The following is a 7189-nucleotide window of genomic DNA, read 5'->3' as shown; positions in this document are numbered from 1 at the left end:
TGCGTTTCTGGATGAGGTATCGAATATATTGCTTCCCCCTACTTATACGTCCCGAGGGGATCACGACTGTAAAATTAGAGAGAATAGAGCGCGTACGGAGGCTCTCAGACAGTCGTTCTTCCTGCGAACCATACGCGACTGGGGCAGAAAAGGGAGGTAATGACAGTGGCACGTAAAGTGCCCTCCGCCACACACCGTTGGGTGGCTTGCGGAGTATAAATGTAGATGTAGATGTAGATGATTCGACATGTTGTGCTATCATTCTAGGAGATGTTTCCCAACATGATAACAACCGCTCATATACCGCTTTGTGACCCAACATGCTCCGTCACAGAGCGTCGACACGTTGCCTTGGTCTGCTCGAACACCAAATCTGTCTGCAGTCGAGCACACTTGTAACATCGTCGGACGACAACTCTAGCGTAATCCACAACCAGCGTTATCCATCAATTGACTGACCAAGAGCAATAGGCACGGAATCCCATCGCACTAACTGACATTCGGCACCAGTACATCACAATGCATGTACGTTTGCATGCTTCCGTTCAACATTCTGGCGGTTGCGCCGTTTTTTAGTATACCAGCATTTCGCATTTGCGACGGCTTATTTCATGCTTACATTAACCTCTGTTTCTGCAATCTTAGCCGGCCGGGGTGGTCGAGCGGTTCTAGGCGCTACAGTCTGGAACTGCGCGACCGCTACGGTCGCAGGTTCGAATCCTGCCTCGGGGATGGGCGTGTGTGATGTCGTTAGGTTAGTTAGGTTTAAGTAGTTCTAAGTTCTAGGGGACTGATGACCTCAGAAGTTAAGTCCCATAGTACTCAGAGCCATTTTTTGCAATCTTAGTCAAATAACTTATCTAGACAAATGTATACGCGAAATTTCATTACACTATACTAATTATTCTTTGATGTAGTGATTCGTTCTTTTTTTCCGTCAGCATATTTGGTTGGTTGGTTGTTTTGGGGAAGGAGACCAGACAGCGTGGTCATCGATCTCATCGGATTAGGGAAGGAAGTCGGCCGTGCCCTTTCAGAGGAACCATCCCGGCATTTGCCTGGAATGATTAAGGGAAATCACGGAAAACCTAAATCAGGATGGCCGGACGCGGGATTGAACCGTCGTCCTCCCGAATGCGAGTCCAGTCAGCATATTTGTAATGGCATATGTTTATCACCTATTGCATTCAACATAAGCAGCATTCACATCCAGACACAACTCCAAACTGCCTGCTGCCACACGAAACACGTTCTGGAGCATTTGTGGTGTTATAGCTCCTGCAGCTTGTCTAATTCATTCTGTAGTCCCACCAATAACCTGATACGGTGGCTGGAGTGCGAAACACGTTCCTTGGTTAATTCACTGACGAAGAAGTCCTTGAGTGTGAGGTCAGGAGAACGCGCCGCCCAACCCACCTTCCAAGAAACACGTCATTCGAAAACAACTGCGGCATCATACCCAGGTACATGGCCTCATTGATGGAGATTTCGGTGAAGGAGAACGGGCCACAAATTTTGTCAATGGGTCTTCCCATCCATACATTAACTTCGGGTGAGTCTCACTGAAATTCCACGTGCTCCACTGATGGTACGTCAGCCCAGATGATGCACTTATGTCGTTAACCCTTCCAGAAGTTTGAAAGGGTGTCTCGTCGGTGAATGGTATGTGGTTGTGGATGTTGCGATTTGCATCTGCTTCAAGTAAATTCTGCCAAGCTTTCACATGCTCTGCCAGATTCTTGTCATGTAGTTAGTGGAGAACCTGCAGAAGGTACAGCGTTTTCTTCAGCGTGTGTTGCAACGTCTTACGTACCATCGAGCATGGAATACAAAGTTCCACCGGCAACCGCCTCATCGGTTTTGGTCAGTGATTAGTGGATGTTCTAATGCCTTCAATTTGGTCAATGGAGTTTGATGGGCGGCCTTGTCCGGGGTACCAGTGCGCTTAAATTTGTTCACTAATTGTTGAATTGCCCTGTCATCAGGACTAGGTTCTTGGATTCGGTGATTAAATCTCGTTCCAATTTTGCCATACAACAACCTCTGCAACCTTCACGTCATAATAGCTATCGTCTTCATGTTCAGGTACCTGTAACAACGGAACACGTGTTTAGCGGTGCCATGGAGCCAAGCCATCGTTTTCAGCAACAAGTACAACTTTATGCATCTGAAATGCACCTGCACTGCATTAGCGTATACATCTTACCCCACATAACCGTTTTCTACGAAATCGATAGTTAATTTTTGGACACGCTGTTTGTTTTACCAGGCTTGTCGGAGATTTAATTTCAAAATAGGCGTCATCAAGAATGAAATTATGGCAGTGCACTCATCTCACATCATTCAGCCACTTAATTTACATCTTGCTGGATGTACTTCGAAGCATATTGATTACTATAAATATTTTATGGAGCTTCTTAACGTAGGGAAATGATCATGATGCTGAAATTGATCGCAGGATTACCACTACTTCTTCATCTTTTGGGAAGTTAATACCCAAAAACGTTTCACTCCCACGATATTAAACTGGCTACCCAAATTCCTGCATATATGGCAACAGTGCTCCAGAATCTTCTGTATTCTTGTGAAACTTGGGCTTAGCACCATGGGCTCACACGAGCCCTGGCCCGTTTCCATCTAAAAATGGCTGCGCAACATCATGATAATTAAATGGTCGGACTGAATCAGGAACTTCAGTAACCGGTATCCAATCATACCCAATGCGGCGACTACTGTGTTGTTGCGCACACGTTAGGAGAATCTCTGAAGAGTGGGTAGCAAGGCTCATCTTCTGTCTACATATATATCCGTAACAAACTACTGTGAAGCGCATGGAAGAGGTCATGTTCCATTTTACCTGTTAATGCGGCTCCTTTCCGTTCCAGTCACGTATGGAGCTCGGTAAGAATGAGTGCTTAAACGCCTCAGTGGGCGGCACCGTAATTTGTCTAGTGTCGCGATCCCTACAGGATCGATACGTATTGGGTGCAGTACATTCCTACATTCAACACATACAGCTGGTTCCTGAAACTTTGCAAGTAGGTTCCCTTACGTAGCTTGCGTTTATCATCAAGCGTCTACGAGTTTAGTTCTTCAGAATCTCCGAAACATTCTCCCGTGGACAACCTACGACTATTCTTCCTGTCCTTCTTTCTGTACGTTCAGTATCCTCTGATATAGATAACTGCATCATTTGTGAAAAGTCTGAGGTTACTTTTAATATTGTCTGCAAAGTCATTGATATACAACATGACACCAATAGACTCAATATACTTGCTTGAATTTACTAGGATCTGTCGATAACTCCCCTTTCCAGGTAACATGCTGCATCCTTCCAATCAATAAGGCCTTAATCCAGTGAGACATCTCGCTTTGTGTCGTGGTCGTACTTTCGATAATAATCTTACATCTGATGTTGAATCAGTTCCCTTCTTGAAGCTAAGAACCATTGCATCTACCTGCTTACCTTGAACCATGGCTTTCAGGACGTAGTGTGACAAATGCCGCGTATTGTGTTTCACATGATCAATGTTTTCGGAATAGATGCTGATTGGGAAGGGAGAGGTTATTCTGCTCGAGATATCTCATTGCATATGAGCTCAGAATACGTTCTAAGACTCCACAACAAATGGATTGTCGATCACTTATACTGTCTGTATTTGGATGGTATCTGTTCTTTCGGACATGTCCGAAAGAACAGATACCATCTTCATATAGTTAAGGCTAACCGGCTATTGACCTTCTTCTTCTGTGCTGGATGCACACGCATTGCCCGAACTCTTACGGGACTCGGTAAGATTGTCTGTCGCGAGTAATGAGTGTAATGGGTAGGGTCACTACGAATGTAGTGTGTGGACATTAAGTTGGGAATGTGGGTCTCACGGGGAGCGTGCAAGGGATAAATCCCTGCAGTCGCACTATCCTCTGTGCCTTCGGTGGCTCAGATGGATAGAGCTTCTGCCATGTAAGCAGAAGATCCCGGGTTCGAGTCCCGGTCGGGGCACACGTTTTCCACTGTCCCCTTTGATGTATATCAACGCCTGTCGACAGCTTAGGGTCTTCATTTAATTATCGCTTATACTGTCTTCTTGTAAAAAAACAAAACAAACGCCGTCCGAGCAGGCCTTGATGAGTCAATGGTACCGACCGGCCGCCGTGTCACCCTCAGCTCTTAGGCGTCACCGGATGCAGTTACGGTGGGGCATGTGGTCAGCACACGGCTTTCCGGGCCGTTGTCACTTTTCGTGACTGGTGCAGATACTTCTCAATCAAGTAGCACCTCAATTAGCATCATAAGGGCTGAATGCACTCTGCTTGCCAACAGCACTCGGCAGACCCAGCGGTGACCCATCCAAGTGCTAACCGAGCCCGACAACGCTTAACTTCGGTGATCTGATGGGAACCTGTGCTTCTTGTAGATGTGTGTAATTTGTGCTGTCTTCCGATCATTGCACATAATTTTTTGTTCCGGGGTATTTGCTATATTATAGTTTTAAAAAAAGGGCTATTCAGCCGCAAATTCTATATAGAATCTGACAAGGATTCCATCAGGCCGTTGCGCGTTGTTTAGTTTTAACGATTTCAGCTGTTTCTCAACGCAACTGATACTATTATATATTTTAGTCGTCTTTTTAGTGATACGAGAATTACATTGGGTACTGCTCTTAGGTTTTCCTTAGTACAGTAAGATATGAAAACAGAGTTAAGCATTTTGTTTTTGCTTTGCTACCCTCAATATCAGTTCAGGTCTCGTCAACTAACAGCCCTTACATACAACCACAATATCTTCGAGTTTTGTGAGAGATCTTTCGATAATATTCTACTGTGGTAGTCGTTGAAGGGCTCACGCATTGACCCCTTTACAGCCAAACGTGTTTCATTCGGTTTCCCTTTATCAATAGCCCTACGATTTGTTTTGCTCCTGTTATGTGTAGTCTCTGTTACTTCCCAAGTTCCTTCACGGTGGCTGTATAACAAGGGGACTCTCTCCAACCCTGAACTATTCTACTAGATACATATTTGTCCAATGTATAGTCAACTGTTCTTTAAACTTGAGCCATACTTCTCCAGTCCTGAGCTGAAAGTTGCGAGTTCGTCATTGAAATATCACACTACTGCCTTTTTATCTAATCTACTGAACATATAAATCTTTCTGATTGTTTTAATTGATCTTCGTGGTTACCATTTTTGCCACCACTGCCTCATGGCCATTGACTCCAGTTTCATTGTGGACATCCTCAAATAGGTTAGGTCTGTTTGTTATCATTAGGTCAAGTACATTTCCATCACGAGTGGGCTTTAGAACCATCTGTTCTAGGCAGCTATTAGAGAAGGCATTTAGTAATGTATTTCAGGCCATCTTGTCACTTCCTCCACTAAGAACTCTGTAATTAACCCATGTGACTGTTGGATGATCGAAGTATCCTCCGATGATTACTGCATGACTAGAGATCTTCAGTATTAGCGAAGTGAAGTTTCCTCTTAAGTTCTCGATTACATGAAGGAGGGAGTCTTGGGGCTGATATGAGGCTCCCACCTTTGACTAAATAATCTCGGGCCCGCATCTCGTGGTCGTGCGGTAGCGTTCTCGCTTCCCACGCCTGGGTTCCCGGGTTCGATTCCCGGCGGGGTCAGGGATTTTCTCTGCCTCGTGATGGCTGGGTGTTGTGTGCTGTCCTTAGGTTAGTTAGGTTTAAGTAGTTCTAAGTTCTAGGGGACTGATGACCATAGATGTTAAGTCCCATAGTGCTCAGAGCCATTTGAACCATTTTGAAATAATCTCGGATGCAGTTTCGGTTCCTATCTCGCTGAATTTGAGTTTCTTGCCTACTGCAATAAATGTATGACCTCCATTTGGTATTGTCTGTCTTTTTGATAAACTCTTAAATTGTCCCAAACGTATCTCTGGTCTAAATTTGAGGTTGTAAACATCATTTTGCACCTAGTATTATGTGAGAGTCTCTGCTTTTTAGGTGCACTCCAAACTCTGACACTTTGATGCGTATACTTCGGCAGTTAACCGCTAGTATTTTCACACTCCCTCCTCTGGAGAGCCTTTTTTAGATCTTACACTGCTGATACTTCCGGAACCCTTGACCGTCGCTATGTGGGGTGTCGCCAGCTCGAAAAAAAACTTGTGTGCATATCACAAACGATAAGCTACTTGGGTATCAAATATTTATTATCAAAAACAGTCTTGATCACAAATTATTTATTCTGGTGATCAATGAGTAAGAACCTCGTTATGGTGGTAAATGAGTAGTGATTAACCACTAGAAGGAGTTTCTTACTCATTGGTCTGAAGATGACCACAGTTGTGGTCGAAACCGGTCACCAGAATAAATAATTTGTGATCAAGACTGTTTTTGATAGTAAATATTTGTAATAATATTGATCATTGTTTACTCCCACAATGTACTCAAAAGTAATTAATTACTTGGGATCAGCTTCGTGTGCAATGCATACCTGACCCTTGTGGAGGACCCTACAGATCCCAACCCAATGGTGCAAGTGAAGGAAGTCGTATCCCAGCTTGTTACTGAACCTTCACAGTCTCTGATTCATACCTTCCACTGTACTGAGAACTATGAACTACTATCAGTTCTTGGGCAATGCTGCAGAATGTAAGCTTCCTTCTAACTTCTCGAGCAGTGCTGCTACTCACAGCCTTCTCTGCCAGTCACTGGAACGACCCGAGTATGAACTCGGAGCGCAGACATGATTTGTCCCAACGTGAACCTCAATTTGCAGATAGCTGCTCTCTATTTTTCTCGGTTACTGCTAGGATAGCCTCAGTAACACGTTGCATGAGGTCCCCAGGCGTATGCACTGAGTGCACACGGTGCTCCTTCTCGATCTGTGCTCTCTAAGAGGAACCAATATGTACAGCTCGCTTTGATTGCCGACGATTAATTGACGCAAGACTTCTGCACTTACCTTGTTTGATCGTTATCCTAAGAATAAGTTACCCGAATCTCCCTCCCCCTCCGTAGCACGCAAGACGCTCGGGATAATCGATGTTCTAGTGTAGTACTAGCAGCTTTTTGTAAGCACTCTTCAGAGTCCCACACAGAGTGAGCTGGAGCACCTGCCACCGAGGCCTGCTGGCTAGCTAGCCAACGGCGGGTCGCGAGTCGTGGCCCTGCGCAAGCAGCCAGTCCAGTCCACACGTGGCATAGCCTCCTCGGCT

At 45.0% G+C, this 7189-nt stretch overlaps 1 non-coding gene across 1 annotated transcript; it reads left to right on the top strand.

Annotated features, from left to right (window-relative positions):
• Positions 1 to 3928: 3928 nt before the first annotated feature.
• Trnat-ugu (transfer RNA threonine (anticodon UGU)) lies at positions 3929 to 4003 on the top strand. The gene has a single exon. It is a non-coding gene; the product is annotated as a tRNA-Thr (tRNA).
• The last annotated feature ends 3186 nt before the right edge of the window (positions 4004 to 7189 follow it).

The sequence above is a fragment of the Schistocerca nitens genome, chromosome 2, assembly GCF_023898315.1.
Source record: "Schistocerca nitens isolate TAMUIC-IGC-003100 chromosome 2, iqSchNite1.1, whole genome shotgun sequence".
In the NCBI taxonomy this organism is placed as follows: Eukaryota; Metazoa; Arthropoda; class Insecta; order Orthoptera; family Acrididae; genus Schistocerca; species Schistocerca nitens.
Note: the sequence above shows the minus strand (reverse complement) of the source record. Positions and strands in the feature narration are given on the sequence as shown.